Here is a 15939-nt window from a genome sequence, read left to right as displayed (position 1 = left end):
GCACCCGACTTTCAGTACATTTTGCTGCTTGGGAAATGAGGAATGTGATAACAAAGACACAGAAGATAGCGACGCAGATATGGCCGAAGTAGAGGAAATTCAATGAAAAGGAAAAGAGAGTCAGAGAGGCATGCCACCACTGTTAAAGGACTATCTAAGAGAGCAGAGAAAGGACGCAATGGTTCGGAATGTAAGATGGAAGAAAGAAGGGACGCCCCGATGCCGGTGGTCCCGCTGAGGAAACTGGTGCATCACAGCTGAACGACCTTCACTTCACGGTCACCCAGTAACCAGCGGTCACATTCCAAACTCGTTCCATGTCAAGAAAAAAAATAAGAGTGGCAACTTTTAACACGTTCAGTCTGATTCGGCAAACAGAAAGCACTGGGCTCATGGAAATGATAAAGGAACACAAACTAGACATTATCTGCCTCCAGGAAACGAAGAATCTCTACCGCGGAACAAGAGAAGGACCTTGTTAATTTCTTTAAACGTAACTACTACTGCTACACTCCGCAGGCAATGGTCACAGTGCGGGGACAGCGATATTTTGTGAAGAAGGACAGTATCGTCGCCCGTCGTCGACACCGTCCTTGACCAAGCCGGGCCGATTACCTGTGTCGATCTGCTCATTGCCAACCAGTTAGCGCGAGTATTTGTGTCTACGCGCCAAATATAAGGGACGACAGGAAATCTTCTTCTCTGAGCTGAGAGCTTTCGTGGACACACCGGCAAAAGTTGTATTCTGTGGTGACTTCAATATGGTAAGCAGCAAGTAATGACTGCAGCTACCCCTTCAGAGGGGACGCTAGTGTGGCCGGAATTCAAGAAGCGCGGCCCGTAATAACGGTCGTCGGGGCAACTTCGCTTGCGGTGTTGTTTCCGGGAAGATTTTTTCTAAAGATTCAAGAAGCTGGTGACAGATTCAGTTTGGTCGACGTTGCTGCGGTAGGAACGGATCCCAGTCACCGGTATACTCACTGGCAAGGTGCGTCCCATGCAAGACTCGACAGAATCTATTTCTCCGCTGACTGGGACAAGACGGCCTGCAACTACACCGTCACGCCGGTACCTTTCTCGGACCACGGACTCGTCAGCGTCGACATCGATCTCAGCGCTCAGGCCACAAGTTGCATCAGCAAGGCAAGGTCTTATTCGTGGAAGCTCAACGAAAGCATCCTGGAAGAAGAGACTTTCTGTCAGGAAGTGGAAAACATGATCACAGAATACAAGAGCGGAAACAGTATCAACGCCGTTACGTGGGAGATCTTCAAGACAAACTTCAAAACAAAGCAATATCCTATAGTCAGTCAAGAAGCTTCAAGGAGAGGGAACAGGCCCGGTCACTTACCAAAGACCTCCGTGTGTTAGTCGCAGAGGAAGACCACACCCCCGGACGGTATACACAGGAAATTGGAGAAGTGAAAAAGCAGCTTCTTGAAATTTTGGAAAAACGATACAAGGGTGCAGCAATTCGGAGCCGGCTGAACACGGTTGTTCGCGTGAGGAAACGCCCAGCAAAGTATTCCTCCTACGGGAAAGAGAAAGGGGATCGTTCAAACGCCATTATATGTTTGAACAGTCCAGACGGCACTGCGACATCGCAAGAGGAAATCGAAGGACTGTTCTACGAGAAGTTCTGCGGTCTGTTCTCGTCATCAACGGGGACAAACGTTACCGATGCTATAAGCGGCCTAGACTTGCCGGCAGTAAAGAAGAAGTAGCAGAAGCAGCGAACGGTGAAATAACAACGGGGGGGAGATACAGAGAGTTATCGAAAGCTGGGAAGAAACAAAGCTCCGGGCCCGGATGGAATTGAATCAGCATTCTATAAAGGTTCGCTACTTGCTCTCCCCAATCTTGAAGTTGGTGTTCGACGACATCGCTTCGAGAAAGCTGCTTCCGCCATCAATGCGTCAATCCTTCACCGTCCTTATCCCTAAAAAGAACCCCAAGAACAGCGAAGCTCCAACAGTTAACGATTTTCGACCTATCAGCCGTCTCTGCACTGATTACAAGATATTTGCCAAGGTTCTCAATAACAGATTAGAGGGTTGACTGCGGGCTGCCATTGGTCAGCATCAAGTCTACGGGAGTCAAGGGCAGGTTCGATTCGCACGAAACTTACACGTGATGCGGGCGGTGTGCGAGGCTGCCGAAACATTACCTGCCGGCTGTGCGTTCTCCAGGTTGACCTGCTGGCAAGCGTTCGATAGAGTCAGTCACCAGTACCTCTGGCGGTTCTTGAAAAAACAGAAGTTCGGGAGCTCCCCTAATGGCCTGGATAAAGCTCTGCTACGAAGACATCAGTACACGATTAGTAGTGAACGGGAGGTTAAGCAAACCCATACCGATTCATTCATCAGTAAGAGCAGGGGTGTCCACTTTCACCGTCTTCTGTTCGCTGCATACCTGGAGAACCGCTATGTCGCATGATCAGTTCCAACGAAGCATTCAAGGGCTCAAGATAGGCACGGGAAAGCATCAAGCTTCTCGCGTATGCCGATGACCCTAACCGTAGTGTGCACCACTGTTGAGGGAGTCCAACAAGCACTAGACACCATTCAGGAGTTCTCGAAGCACTCCGGAGCAGAGCCTCAACCTCAGCAAGATATTAGGCAGCCTGGCTTGGACCGTGGGAAGAAACTCCAACCGATCTTCTTGGCCTGCAGTGGACAAACAAGGTTGAGAAGTACCTCGGAGTAGAGTTCGACTTAAGAAAGCAAGCAACACACCTATGGAACCCCAAATTGACCGGCTCAGGCACTCGCTGACCCCCTGGCACGGACGGTTCCTCACGCTCTTCAACAAGGCGTATGTATGCAATTCCTGCTTGTACCCAGCAGTGCTGTATACCGCCCCAATGCACGAAATACAACAATGCAGTGGTCAACAAGTTCCAACGACTGTGTGCCACCTTGTGTGGAATTCTCCAATGGAAAAGATGCGACGGTCGAACCTCTTCTTGAGCCCAAGCAAAGGTGGATTTGGACTTGTGAACCTCGACATTAAGCTCAAAGTACAGAGGTTCCTCTACTTCAGGGACCAGGACGATCCATTCCTCAGAAGCTGCACACAGACACTTGGAGCACACCACCTCCATAGGTGGACAGTGCCACTAGAAAATCCGGCAAGGGCAAAGGAGACCCGGGCGTTCTACAGGGAGATCGGAGCGGCTATTGCCTTCTTTGAAAGGCGGTTCTCTTGGGACTACCTCAGCAAGGTTAAGCGGAGAAAGCTCTACTGGGATACTGTAGACAGCGTGACACCAGAACCGCTCTATCGGAAGTTCCCTCTCACAACCGAAGCCCAGAACGTCTTCAAAAGGCTACGCAAGCTCTGCGTACCATCCGGCGCGAAGGACCTCTTCACAGGTTCCACTGCGAAGTGTTGCCGGTCAAAGTCTGGCTGCAGAGAAAAGGATTCTTTGTCCCGTGGTCAGTGAGGTGTGACCTGTGCAGCGCTGAAGAAGACCTGTTTCATGTGTTTGTAAACTGCAAACGAGCTCGAGATTTTTGGGAGCAGTCAGAGCGTGCACCGGTCTGGACATCAACATTGACTGGTTTTCGCTAAAATTCCTCGTGTTCGACGGCTGCGAAGACAACAACACGTCGGCCGCTCTGGTGATCATCGGTCTCCACTCCTTATGGCGGTACAGGATGGCCATTTCTGAAGGCAAAGTCAAGCCGAAGACACCATGGAACCACTTCCTCACCAGCCTTGAATGGGTGCTCACGGTGGTGACAGCAGGGAAGACGATATCACTGCAGCGGACTTAGGAGCCTGCTGCACACCATCACAGCAACGAACAAGAACGCCAGCTGGTGAAAGACAGCGATGTGAAGGCACCTGCTTCGAGCAACAAGAGGGTACGGAAGAGTACCACAGTGAAGACGCCGCAGACCAAGCTGAACACGAACAAAATTAGGAAACGGCACACCCTATTAACTTACAGAATGGCGAAGTAGTCATTGAGGTTTTACGTACGTTTTAGCATTCACAAAAAAAAGGTGGCTAGGATACCTGGCTTTCGGACTGGAGGCCCGAGTTTGATTCCGGCATCGGAAGTGCGGGTGTAATGGTCAGCACTCTGGACTCTGAATCCAGCAATCCGAGTTTGACTCTCGGTAGGACCTCTTCCATTTTATACGCTTGCATGCTGTTTCATTGATTCACTGCTTTCTTTGTCGCACGACTCTTATTTCCTTAATTCTGTTTCCTTATTTTCTAACAATCATATGATTAGATACGTATCCGGTGTGGTCTAGTGGCTAGGATGCCTGGCTTTCACCCAGGACGCCCGGGTTCGATTCCCGGCATCGGAAGTGCGGGTCCCATGGTGTAATGGTCTGGACTCTGAATCCAGCAATCCGAGTTCGACTCTCGGTGGGACCTCTTTCATTTTATACCCTTGCATGCTGTTTCATTGATTCACTGCTTTCTTTGTCGCACGTCTCTTATTTCCTTAATTCTGTTTCCTTATTCTCTAACGATCATTTGATTAGATACGTATCCGGTGTGGTCTAGTGGCTAGGATACCTGGCTTTCACCCAGGAGGCCCGGGTTCGATTCCCGGCATCGGAAGTGCGGGTCCCATGGTGTAATGGTCAGCACTCTGGACTCTGAATCCAGCAATCCGAGTTCGACTCTCGGTGGGACCTCTTTCATTTTATACCCTTGCATGCTGTTTCAATGATTCACTGCTTTCTTTGTCACACGCCTCTTATTTCCTTAATTCTGTTTCCTTTTTTTCTAACGATCATTCGATTGGATACGTATCCGGTGTGGTCTAGTGGCTAGGATACCTGGCTTTCACCCAGGAGGCCCGGGTTCGATTCCCGGCATCGGAAGTGCGGGTCCCATGGTGTAATGGTCAGCACTGGACTCTGAATCCAGCAATCCGAGTTCGACTCTCGGTGGGACCTCTTTCATTTTATACCCTTGCATGCTGTTTCAATGATTCACTGCTTTCTTTGTCACACGCCTCTTATTTCCTTAATTCTGTTTCCTTTTTTTCTAACGATCATTCGATTGGATACGTATCCGGTGTGGTCTAGTGGCTAGGATACCTGGCTTTCACCCAGGAGGCCCGACTTCGATTCCCGGCATCGGAACTTCGGGTCCCATGGTGTAATGGCCAGCACTCTGGACTCTGAATCCAGCAATCCGAGTTCGACTCTCGGTGGCACCTCTTTCATTTTATACCCTTGCATGCCGTTTCATTCATTCACTGCTTCTTTGTCGCACGCCTCTTATTTCCTTAATACTGATTCCTTTTTTTCTAACGATCATTCGATTGGATACGTATCCAGTGGAACTCTTTCATTTTATACGCTTGCTCTTTCAGCGCTTCACTGCTTTCTTTGTCGCACGCCACCTGGTGGCCTGGTGGCCCACGTCACCGTGGGCGCCTGCTTCTGCATAACACGAGCTACGAAGATAGTCTGCCTCATAAAACCAGTTGGAGAACTAGTGTTAGGTTGATCGTCTTCCGCGCGGAGTCGCGCGGGTTTAATCCCGACACCGGCTGTGCTGCCTTGGCCTTTTCCCGGCAGGCTCTAAGGAACGAAATGTTGGCACGCTTCCCCCATGAAGTCGGCCCAGGAAACGCACTACCCCCACTGCACTGCCCTCCTTCCTGCTTTCCTCCCTTCATCTGTCCACGCCTGTAGGCCGCCGGTAGCCACATTTCTTTCTCGGCGATAACACGAGATAAGTAATTAATTAAGTAATAAGTCTTTCAGCTTCAATGTTGGGAGCAGATAAACAAAGCGTCGTGTCGTTTGGTACAGGAGCACGGAAAATATATCGAAAATATATCGGAAACGACAGGACATATCGCTACAGTGATTCCACTTCAAATGTGCCGCCTGCTTTAAAGAGGGATCTACCAAATCGCTTTAAAAAAGAAAACTGTGAGCGTCACACCGAATATGGCAGCTGACACGTTTCTCGCGTGCCATATACGTATGGCTTCGTGCCTTGTTTCTTTGTTTTTTCTTCGTAGCTTACGCGCCGCTTAAACATGCTTGAACTGTGCGTCACCGATCGCGTGAGCATACGTCACGAAGTCCTCTCGTTCTGCGATGCAATCTTTTCACCAGGAGAATATTTTTTTTTTTATTTCCGTGTTAGCGCCGCCGAAGCAACTGTGGCGTATAACTGCGCAACTGTGGCGTAACCACGGCGTATAGACGTGGACAGATGAAGAGAGGACAGCAGGAAGGAGTGGGGGACAGGGGGTTAGTATGTGTCCTGGGCCGACTTCAAGGGGCACTGTGCCGACATTCGGCCGGACTTCGGAAAACCCAGGGAAAACCTCAGACAGCACAGCCCGTGACAGGATTCGAACCCGTGTCACCTCCCAGTCTCGGCGTGGAAAGCGATCACTCTAACCACTATGCCACGGGACCTGGTAGAATAATTTTTGAATGGTAGGTGGAACAGAGCCTTCGCGCTCGCCCTGTTCCCATGAACTCATCTTGTTGTGTCTGTGTCTGTTGTGTTGTGTCGGTGTCTGCGTCTGTTGTTGTGTTTGTTGTTGTGTCTGTCCCTGCGTGTTCCCTAGTCTATGGGTTTCACATTATGCATCACTTTATTCGTTGGAAAATATTCTGCGCCAACGAAAAAGGGGGTCACCTCAACGCTCCTTTAACTTGTTTCTGCCGCGGGCGGGGCATTTCAGGCAAGATACAGTTACCTTTTCTCACAGGTTCCTTTTGCGATCTAATTATTCGCTCACACTAAATACTTGACATCCTAGACATGTGAGCCACACAAGATCACGAAATGACGACACCATTCGATACTCCGTGTATACCAACATGCATGTATTAATGCTCTTTGCACGCTTGCTTGTTGGTGGAACACTGACGATTGACCATCGGTTTATGATCCTTGATTTCCGAACGGTGAACGCATTTTCTTGGGCAAGAACTTAGAAAAGACTACGTTGTTTTGCACATCGGTTTAGGATCGGGGTCAGCACAGTCCAAGCAGCGCAACATCTTGGCCGAATATTGGCAACGTCGGCCAAGTTGTTTTGTTGATTGGGCTGTACTGGCCCAGATCGTAAATCAGAGGAGCAAAAAACGTACCTTTTTTTCGTGTTTGGTGCCTAAAAAAGCGTTTACCGTTCGTAAATCCAGGTTCATAAGCCGGCTGTTAATCGCCGGTGCACCGCCACCGAGCAAGTCTGCAAAGAGCTTAATATATCCATGTTAGCGTACATGGGGTCTCGAATTACGTTATTAATTTGTCGTTTTTAGTGGGAACATGTCCATGATGTAATTGGAACAATGTTTGACCGAAATTGCGTACCTTAAAAGAAACTGTTTTTAATCATATGTTTCCCCCATATTGGAATATGCTTTGGCGGTGTGTGGTCCCCAGCAGGAATATTTACCGAAAAGGATTCAGGCAGTACAGAATATGGCAGCAGGGTTGGTGTCGGGCAATTATTCTTCTTTTATCCGCTCTGGTGAACTTATTGCTGACTTAGGGTGGGACAACTTAAAAAATAGAACGCGATATAATCGATTTAAACTGCTGTACGATATTCATAGCGGAGACACTGGTCTAAATAGGAATGATTTTCTTCTGCCACCTGTGTATGTATCGTCCAGGATGGACCACTCTGAAAAGATTGAACCACTCCGTTTTTGAACGAGTGTTTTTAGACAATCTTTCTTTTGTTCTACCATACCAGAATGGAGTTCACTGCCTCAAGAAGCTGTTAATGCTGCCAATAAGTATTTATTTACGGTTAAGATTAGGTCTCTTACGCATTGAATATTTATTGAATATTTTTGTTGTCATTCTTTTTTTTTTCGCGTTTGTGTATTATTGTGTGTTTGACCTTAGCACCAGTATTGTACAACCTCACTCGCCTTACGGAGCTGCAGAGCTCTCTGAGTAAACAAATATATAAATAAATAAATAAATAAATAAAAATTGGCAATACTGCACAAATATTGGTCCAATCTCGGTGCAATGTTGGGCTAAGATATTCTTTTGCTTGGGGCCCGTCCAGGTCAAGAACACAGGAGTTAGTGCGGACGGTGCAAACTTGTACCATCTCTTGACCAACTCTGGAGGGCGAAGGATATAAGAACATGAACTCTGTCTCGGCGGCACGCAGGCGGCTGTCGTGTCAGGTAGAACGTCGCGACACATGCGTTTATGCGATGACCGAATCGCATGCAGCGTCACATGTCGATCGCTTGTGGAACCATCTGCGGAGCACAATAAGGATAGGACCGGCGAAGGTATGGGGTGGAGCGTCAATGACACACGGCGTAATTCCAAACTATCTTCAGAAACAAATAATGAATAGCACTAACCGAAAAGTAAATAAATGTCGTAAAATGTTACAGTGCTGTTCCTGTCATTGCGAGACTTTCCGGTCCACCCTTCCCCCTCCACACAGCCAACCCAACCAAAATTTATGATGAATCTAAATCAATTAAAAAAACTAGCGAAATATTTTTTGCTGTCAAAAGTGTATAGAGGTTAATTTAACTATATATTACATATGATAATATTACTGGGGCACAAAGATGTGCAGCTGTGTCTAGTGCGTGCCCTGCTATTACATGTGTATTTTTGTGCATTGTTTTTCATCTTTGCATTGTTTTCATATATTATGTTTTTATGTATTTCGTGTATTATGCTTGTGTATTGTTTTTACCTTTGCATTTTTTCATGGCTCTAATATTTGTATGTCACACGGAAGACCCTTTAGCCGGGAGTCTTTTCCCTCTGGGTCTTCCATCTGTATAAACTGTACTGTTCATCAAGCATTGTAAAGTTTAAATAAATTCAATTCAATTCAATTCAACCCCTTCACAGTCAACCGTGATCGATGAATCCATCGTTTTCTGAACGATTTTCTGAGGAACGCATGCCGTTCAGAAATCGACGGTTGACTATACGTACTTGTGTGGTTTTTATGAAAAAAAAATGAAGGTCTACTGTTGCGGCCCGAAAATGTGCAGAGAGAGGGGGGAGGGGGGATGGTTACACCTAGCCACGCAAGACTCGTACCGCGCGAGAAATGACAAAAAAAATGGTTGCAATGAATGTGTACTGCGTATAGTGTGCGACTAAATGACGGTAATTGCCAATCCACGTGGGATAGCGACACTTCTCACCAATCGTGGGATAGCTATCGCTATGCGAGCAGTAGTTTTCTTCCGGCAGTTGCCGTGCAACGTTTTTATTTCGCCGTAAAGTACAAGGACCACTCGTATCGGTGATACCCTCGAAGAGCGAGATCCAGCTCACGTCAGCACTCGAACTCTGTCACGTGGTTACCGCGTTTTTCGGCGCAGATATCCCTACCGAGCCGACCAGAAGTAGCGAGGTCTGGGGGAGAGAGAAAGTGGCCGAAAATTACGCAGAATACTTTGGGCACATGTATGCACTCCATCTATTTTTTTTTCTTATGATTTCGTTAATCTTGTTCAACTTGAAAAGCAGGAGAAACTGATGATGAAAGGAAGAAATCACGGAAAATGTTAGCTTGCTGTAGGACTCGGACCCACACGATCCGTATATTAAGCGTCCAGGACTGTCGCCGATTGAGCTAAGCTAACACACCTCCCTTGCAACTCCCCAAGGTGCGTCACCTGATGCAACTTCGAGTCCTACAGCTGGCTAACCTTTTCAGTGACCCCTTCCTTCTTTCATCATACATTTGTTAGGCACTTGAGGCGTTGTATGTATTTGTCCTTTCTACATGTTCCAGTCTCAGAACTTCAGTTGCCATAACATTAAGAGAAACCTAGTCCGTGAGCTGTCAAAATATTAGCGCGCCTCAGATAGGGCGACCGTATGCAGAGAGGTCACGCTCTCTCCTCCACCAAATAATCTAATCCATCATACCCACCCTACTTCCGTACTGGCAGCATGACCCTATGCTGCGGCAGAAAGTGCGTTTTGGCGGCTGACGGCACATGGTGGCGTTGCAGTATTCCATGGGCTAGGGTGCCTGAATACTAGCTCCCAATGTGTAGAGTGGAGTCACCCTTTGTGGAAGCGAATGCAGCAAAGGCGCGATGTTGGCTTACCACGCTGACCATGCATGAATGCTCTGTACCGATCTCAACAACTTTTTTAATGAAAGATGAAAGTCACTGAAAAGGTTAGCCAGCTGTAGTGACTTTCATCTTTCATCGTTAATTTCTTAGGCAAATTGGGGCTTCGTATGTATTTGTCCCTTCTATGTTGTTCCAGCCTCAGAACATCAGTTCTTTCATGAACTTTTTTGAAACTTCATCTGCTACGTAGCGCGGCGCCACTATCGAGGCGAAAGGAGAGAAGCTACTGTGTGTGGGGGGGGGGGGGAGAAAGAGTTGTCGCTACTTTTAGTATTCAGGGACTTTAGCTGAAACAAGCAAGTAGAGCCACCTAGCGTGTAACGTAGCAACTACTCGAAATACATTGGATTAAATCCTCCCCTCAGAGGTCGACACGATGCGCACAAGGCCGCGTTACGCGCATGCTCACTCCCTAACATATTCAATTAAGACGGTCCGTTTGAGTGGGGTATTATACTGTTCAGAAGCACGACATCGCCGTGTGCACAAACTCTGAAGTCTCTGGCAACACTGCGTCTCCAACGTCGACTGCCGTGACAGAATTAGCTGTGCCAAGAGACCGACAATCAGGGTCTGCGTTGGCGACACGCATATTCCTTTGAAGATCCCGAGAGTATGAACTTTTCTTCGTTACTTGGAAAATTTGTGGAAGTACGTGGTGTGTACTGACGTATTCCATACTACACGGACACAGTCTCCGAGCGACAGTGACTTATGAGAGCAAAAAAAGGCTTAGTATCCCTCTTTCCCATTTTTGACGAAGTGTATCACCAACAGCCCCAACGTCTATCTATGTTCTCTATGTTGTGAAAGTCGGGGAAAATTCCACGAACTCCATTTCCGCACCTCCCGTTTATTACCATCGGCACTTCCACTTTCCCCTACCTCTCCCGCTGTGCGCTTGTACAACGAAACCGTCCCCCTCCCCGAATGTGACCATGTGGACGCGTCCCTGTACCTTCGACACCCGTGTGCCTGAGAATTAAAACGCACTTTTCATATAGCGACATTTTGAAAGAGCACTTCAGCACCCGTTGCATTTTATGTGAACCCAATCACCTTCATACCGTTTGTCGTGTATCTACACAGTAAAAAAAGGAGTACTTGTACTCCTTTTGGAGAATAAATGCGTTGCCACAAAAAATAGTCTCTTTCGGGAGTAAATGCGCGGGAGTAAATGAATGTCACAGAGTGGAGACTGCATTTCCCGCACAGTTGTAAGAGTCCCAAGTACATAATTCGTGTGCATGCACGAAAATACTTTGAAGCAAACCGTCAGCAATGACGTGTTGAGTGATATAAAATCTTGCACCATACATATGGTACAATCTGCGAAGAAAGATGCTCTAACTGTTTCTTGCTTTGTGCGGCTGGAAAATTACTACGTTGTCTGAGTTATACAGCCTTATGTCGCTCAAATTGACCAAGGGCTGCATATTTACGTAGACTGTTGCATTCAGAAGACCATTCGCAAAGTTTAATGACATTTTGCAGTCCTGGGGAGTAAATGTCGAGACCAAGTGTCGGGTTAGGGGACTAAAATGGGGAGTAATTGCGAACTAGGCGAGTAGAAGCTGCAATTGCTCCCCGTTTTACTCCATTTTTTTCTTAGAGTGTAGACCCTTACATTTGAGATCGGTCCTGAATGCACGCTTTAAGGGACGCTGAGGCAAGGCTTCCACCTCGGAGACAGCGCCTGCGCAGAGTGTCGTCGTCAGAAAATGCAGCTTATCGAGCACGAAGGCTGATACGAATACTCACCCCAGGCGACCAGAACGAACAGGATAAGCATGGTAGTCTTCATGACGATTATCTCCAGGACCCTGCTGGGAGAGGGGGGAAGTGGTGGTCTTTCCATACTACAGACTTTCCAATCTTTCCCATTCTCTCTGTTTCCGATTATGCCCCTAAATGCACCTGTCTCTACCGCCTCGTTAACTCTAGGAAGCGATATATTCCGCAAGAAACGTGTGATGCACGCTGCCCCAGAGACATAGAAATATTTCAAGCCCAGGACCTCAAGATTCTAGGGCTAAAGTGTTTCTATGTCTCTGGGTCATATATTGGGGCGTTCTTTGGGGCATTCTTGTGGAATGTATCGCTTCCTAGAGTTAAGGAGGCGGTAGATACAGGTGCAAAAGAAACGTGATGTGCGTTGTCCCATAGACATAGAACTATTTTAACGCCAGAGTCCCGGGGTTCCGGAGATGAAATCTTTCTGTGTCTTTGGGGCACGTACATCAGATTTCTTGCGGAATGTATCCCTTCCTGGAGTTAAGGAGGTGGTAAAGGCCGTTGCATAAAATACAAGGAGACAGGAGTGCACTGCCCTCTGTCCCATCCACCTTGTCTACCTTAAGGAAGTGACATCTTGCACGCCGATACACCAGTGTACTTGTAGTTTAATATTTTGATTCACCTACTTCTTCACTCTAACAAACCAGTCTCAAAAACCAACTTTTTAATGAGATGATGAATGGAGGGTCTCTTATCCCAGGAAGCCGTTCCTTATCAACGTAATATTATCGTGATTACAACTCTCTAAGTATACAGTGTGCCCCAGCTAACTGCCATCAGATTTTTTTTAAACTACAAAAATATAGAGGATGAGAGATGACGCAAAAGGGGGAACACAATGGAATATTGGAATGTCATCATGCAGCAATACAGTCGATACAAGATCCCGAGGGATCTGCGAGCTAACGCACTAAGAAAATATCACTCTTTTTTGTGTATAATTCAGCGATATCCTGACTCCCTTTTTGGTGTATATATATACACGCTCTGGTAAGACTACACCCCTCAAACAGGGTATACTCTGAACACCTCTTTTGGTGTAATCCAGCGGTACCCCGACTGCTTTTTATGTGCATGTCTACGCTTCAAAGCAAAGCAACACCGTTCAGTAAGGGTGTTATGCCGACCTAGACAGCAACACAACACTCAAAATAACAGGCACATCATTTATGTGGGTGACATGTAATACACTGCATGCATTGCCATATGGTTGCGCAATACAAGAGATGGCAATAGTGTCTACCAACGGAGCGAACAAGATGACAGCAAACAGAAGCCTTGCCTGTGTAATGAAAAAATGAATCTGAACTACGAAATGTTTTCATCAAAATTAGCGCTAACCACAAACTGCACGATTGTAACGCAGATGGATAAGGCTAAAGAAGAATTAAGACCAGACAAACACGGGCCTCGTCAGCGCGCAAGAACGCCGATATAGAGAAAGTATTGGCAAAGAGTCAGCGAAGTACCGATAACGAGACTCGAACCCATACCTCTCTGATTTCCGGTTAGGTGTACTACCAATCACGCTATGCCGACGTCCCGCCTCTAACTCGCCAGGGCCTTGTTCAGGAGACACGCAAAGCCATTCACTGAGCACATCTGACTGGATATCTGACGGGAAAAGCAGATGGGTAGAAATCCAGCGAACCGGTAGAATGTAGGAAGGGAGTTGCCTCAGGACAGAAGCCGCCGATATTTCGAACAGAGACTGTTCTTCTTCTGGGCACCGTCGTGTGGGTTCGAGTTCCGCGCCTCTGAGATCGACAACTGCGAGCCCTTTCACCACCACCACCACCACTACCGACACTTCGCTGAATCTTGCCAGCCACTTTCGTTTCTGCCACAAACCGCACGAACCTCGTTTGTTACGCACCTCTTGAATTTGCCTAACGGCCACACGTTGCCGTTACAACGCGTGACGCGCACTATTCTCTGATCTAATCCGTACGTTCCACTTAAACTTCAAACAGACACTGAAAATACCCGCTTCAAAGGCACCAAAATCAACCATGCGAGACAAAATACACTGACAACACCTACGAAACAGCACGAAGGAGCGAACCGCTGGGTCAAGTTACGCGATCCCATGGGCACGTCGCAGCTGGCGCTTGTCCGCGTTCGGGACGTGGAACCCTAATCCTCGCAGCGTCATGCCAAGCTCATATAGTGAAATGACCTGTAACCCGTTGGGATCCCAGACGGCAGATTCCGTGACCTCGCTCGCGGGCACATTCCTCTAGTATTGTTCCCCCGTCCTTGGAGGCCAGGGGAACGAAGGTCAAGACGAGATGTGACGGGGTTTGATGGATGGCACTCGGGCTCTGGGGCAGTGCGCAAAGAGGACAGTTTGGAAAAACACTCAAGTGCATAAGTGTCAGTCCCTTAGGCTTAGGCTATAGGGGTATAGGACGTTGGATTGCCTTCCAAAATAGGAGCACATCACACAAGCTCAACAAACGACCTGTCCCAAACGACACGAAAGCTAACAGAACTATCTCCGGCAGCCACGGCTGCAGAACATAGAACACAGCACACTGTTGCCAGACCTGTCGTAGCGAAGCATTAGAACCTTGATTGCCAGTACACCTTTTTCACACCAATTCTCGAAATTACACCTTGCAGAAGAAGACACGTACCGATTGCACCAATTTCACACCCCAAAACATGGTGAATTCTTTTCCTGGGCGGTGTAATAGGCGAGTCAGTGTCATGCTAAGCTCGTATAGTGAAATGACCTGTGGCTCAACAAACGACCTGTCCTAAACAACACGAAAGCTGCCACAACTATCTCCGGCAGCCCCAGCTGCGGAACATAGGACACATCACACTGCTGCCAGACCTGTCGTGGGGAAGCATTAGAACCTTGATGACCACTACACATTTTTCACACAAATTCTCGAAATTACACCCTGCAGAAGGGGACGTATACCAACTGCACCAATTTCACACCCAAAACATGGTGTATTCTTTTCCTCGGGGGTGTAAATAGGGGAGTAGAGCAACCGATACTCCCCAAGTACACCCCAATTACACCTAAAAGAGAGTTTTATTTTTAGAGTGCACTATAGAACCCACATTCAGAGCCACGGGGAGGTCGAGTAAATATTTCGACCTGCATAGTTGACTCGTGTAATCGAACAATGTTGAGATCGGTGAACCTCACGAAGAGTGCCTACGTTTCGGTTGAGAAGAGAGTTGGAGAAGCTATATTTACAACAATATCACGTGTACAGAATCCTGACTCGACTGATATACAGTGGGGTTTTGTTTCGTAAAAGCAGCCTGGTCCTGGACCGGTAAACGCATGAAAAGCGACTTACCGGACGTCGACGTTGAAGAATTACTATCGAACAGCGTTCGTGGCTTCTGTAAGGGCGTTTGTCGCCTCTTCCGCCCAATACGATTGGAGAGACGTGCGTCACCCTGATTGGCCGCTCGAGGGAAAGTTCTGAAAAGGCGTCATTGCAAGATTGTGGAGAGTGCCAGTGCGGGAGAAAGAGAATGGCGTGCGAAGCAAATTGCTTCTCGGGTTCAGAAACCACTCTCAGGCGACGGAGAAAGGAAGAGTACCTAGGATGGCTCAACATACTGCTGAAATGAGAGAGGGAGAGCACAGAGGACACTCTATGTTGTGCATTAATGTATGGGTGGTTACCCAGTAGCGGCAGAGGAGGAGTATTTGAAGAAAAACGTACAATAACTTGTAGTCGTCAGTGCTGAGAATATGTTTAACATCTAGCCACAACATCTTTCAAAGCCAGACATCTTATTGAAGATGACATGAAACAAAGACAACGTTTGAAAAGAAGTGCTCTTCTGTTGACATTGCTGAACGGAAATCGGACTGATTAGCAAATAGCGGAAGCAAAAATACGAATGGAATACTGCCTCAATGGAATACACCAAGTAGACACCAAATGGGGAAGTGAACATATGTCTCTTCTAAGCCATAACACGCACGACAACACACACATTCGCGTAAAGACGTCATTAGAGTGGTGTCGTAACTTTGAAGTTCTTGACACGAAAATACCAACAT

The 15939-nt window shown here is 47.4% G+C and overlaps 1 long non-coding RNA gene and 5 other non-coding genes across 6 annotated transcripts; 5 read left to right on the top strand and 1 right to left on the bottom strand.

Moving 5' to 3' along the window:
- The first annotated feature begins 4253 nt into the window (after positions 1-4253).
- Trnae-uuc (transfer RNA glutamic acid (anticodon UUC)) lies at positions 4254-4325 on the top strand. Its single transcript has one exon. It is a non-coding gene; the product is annotated as a tRNA-Glu (tRNA).
- Positions 4326-4512: 187 nt separating this feature from the next.
- Positions 4513-4584, top strand: Trnae-uuc (transfer RNA glutamic acid (anticodon UUC)). Its single transcript has one exon. It is a non-coding gene; the product is annotated as a tRNA-Glu (tRNA).
- Positions 4585-4589: 5 nt separating this feature from the next.
- On the top strand, positions 4590-4661 carry Trnaq-cug (transfer RNA glutamine (anticodon CUG)). The gene has a single exon. It is a non-coding gene; the product is annotated as a tRNA-Gln (tRNA).
- Positions 4662-4778: 117 nt separating this feature from the next.
- Positions 4779-4850, top strand: Trnae-uuc (transfer RNA glutamic acid (anticodon UUC)). The gene has a single exon. It is a non-coding gene; the product is annotated as a tRNA-Glu (tRNA).
- Positions 4851-5042: 192 nt separating this feature from the next.
- Positions 5043-5114, top strand: Trnae-uuc (transfer RNA glutamic acid (anticodon UUC)). Its single transcript has one exon. It is a non-coding gene; the product is annotated as a tRNA-Glu (tRNA).
- Positions 5115-9187: 4073 nt separating this feature from the next.
- On the bottom strand, positions 9188-15266 carry LOC135377180 (uncharacterized). The gene is made up of 4 exons (XR_010418086.1): positions 15221-15266; positions 11862-11923; positions 11728-11796; positions 9188-9366 (listed from the first exon to the last, which is right to left on the bottom strand). It is a non-coding gene; the product is annotated as an uncharacterized LOC135377180 (long non-coding RNA).
- Between the last annotated feature and the right edge of the window lie 673 nt (positions 15267-15939).

The sequence above is a fragment of the Ornithodoros turicata genome, chromosome 1 (genome assembly GCF_037126465.1).
Source record: "Ornithodoros turicata isolate Travis chromosome 1, ASM3712646v1, whole genome shotgun sequence".
Classification (NCBI taxonomy): Eukaryota; Metazoa; Arthropoda; class Arachnida; order Ixodida; family Argasidae; genus Ornithodoros; species Ornithodoros turicata.
The sequence above is the reverse complement of the archived record's forward strand: the minus strand, read 5'-3'. Positions and strand labels throughout refer to the sequence as shown.